The sequence below is a fragment of the Nanorana parkeri genome, unplaced genomic scaffold (genome assembly GCF_000935625.1).
Source record: "Nanorana parkeri isolate BGI_ZX_2015 unplaced genomic scaffold, ASM93562v1 scaffold1770, whole genome shotgun sequence".
NCBI classification, from domain to species: Eukaryota; Metazoa; Chordata; class Amphibia; order Anura; family Dicroglossidae; genus Nanorana; species Nanorana parkeri.
Window position 1 is genome coordinate 71,201 of NW_017308038.1, and position 1,769 is coordinate 72,969.

The window sequence follows — 1,769 nt, forward strand, 5'->3', positions numbered from 1 at the left end:
AGCTCTTGGCAACCAGTGATGTTACTGGTTGCCAGGAGCTGGGTGGGATGCCAGCCAGAGCTTCCCAGGTTGCTAACAGCTAGGTGGGGAGATGTGTATAGGAGAGGGGTGGGAAGAGACAAAAAGTAAGCGGTCTCCTTTGGTTGGCAAACTCTTGCAGAACCCATAGAGTGGTGCACTCCCTGTAAATGGCGCCCAAGGCATGTGCCATACCCTGGATACGGCACTGCCCGCATGTGATGCTGAGTGAGCTTCCATGATTGAAAGAACTGAAGTCCAGTGAGTGAAAGGGGGCAGGCCAGACTGGGGAGGAAATGGCTAGACAATGCTGGACGTCTTCTATCCAGGAAATGAGACGGGCTCTTGCTGCAGCTTCTGATGCACATTGTGAGGAGCTCGCAGTGTGCAGTGAAATCAGAGGAAGCCATTGCAGTCCAGGAGAGGAGCCGGTACAACCGTACAAGACGAAGGGAAGGCTGGAGTCCAGCTTTGAAATTGATATATCACTAAATAAATTTTTCTGGTTCCTAAGGAAGAAGGTTTAAAAGATTGAAAGATTAAGGACTAATTTGAGGGAAAGATGGAAAAATGAAACGGTTTCCTTCTTCCCTTCTAGGTAATCTGCCGTCTCCTCTCCCGCTGGGCCGCGGGGAAGCCATTGAAGGGCGCACACCTGCTCTGTGTCAGTCCAACAAATGGATTTTTAACTTCACCGAAAGAGGGGGGAAAAAAATCCTCAGAGTTCCTAAAAATAGCTGACATTTTCAGAATACCTGCGAGTTCCTGTCTACTACCGATTGATGAATGTGCTCTCCGAGAAATGTTTTGTATCTGTCATCGCGTCGAGTGAAAAATGCGCAAGTCGACGTACGCCTCTACCTCGCATTTTTATACGGCGCTGTAATATATCTTTCTGTTTTCACCCAAAGAATCAAACAACATACACATGTGATGTAAACGATATCTAGAACATAATTCTCTGGCCCGCTTCTTATCAGGATTCATCATAAATTCCGTGTACGTGGGACTCATTAAAAGCATATTGATGAAAGAGCAGAGTGAGCAGAAGGAAGACCTCATCGCTGGCTACTCCTTCACTGCTCTGTCAGCATGCTTGGTGTGGCTCATTCAGTGTCAAAGCTGCAGGGGAAGAAAGTGACGTTAAAGGGTAAATGTATCAAAAATGTATTTTAAGAACAGAATAATGGAAATTTTTTGACTTTTTTAAATTATTTTTTTGTAAAGAGCCCGGGGGAAGGGGGGAGGGGAACCTAACTGAACACAATTTCTGTCTGGACTCAGGGTGTGTGCGCCAAAAATCATGAAAGAATTTTCAGCTGTTTGTGTGCTTCCCGTCCTACAATAGACGGCACAGAGCTGAAATGAAGTGTGTCTTGCCATGACTGCCGGCTACACACCATTTCCTCTGCTACAGACACGGTGAGAAGATAATTGCTGCATCCAACAATGACACTTAATATATTCCCTCGCCGGTATTAAAGCTCGCCGGCATCGTGTTTCTTCTTTACTTCTTTGCTTACATTCTTCTTCTTAGTCTATTTTTTGTAATTTACCGTCCTGGGTGAGAAGGAAATGTGATTTCACTGCAAGTCGGAGGCCGCGGAGTCCAATATCCCTGCAAGTCACATGATGTTGTAATGGAAAGACAAACGACCTGTGCCAGAGGAGCCGGTTATAAATAGGACGACTGAACATAGAAACCCATCAGACGTTACCCCCCCCTCATCTACAACCCCCCCCCATGCACA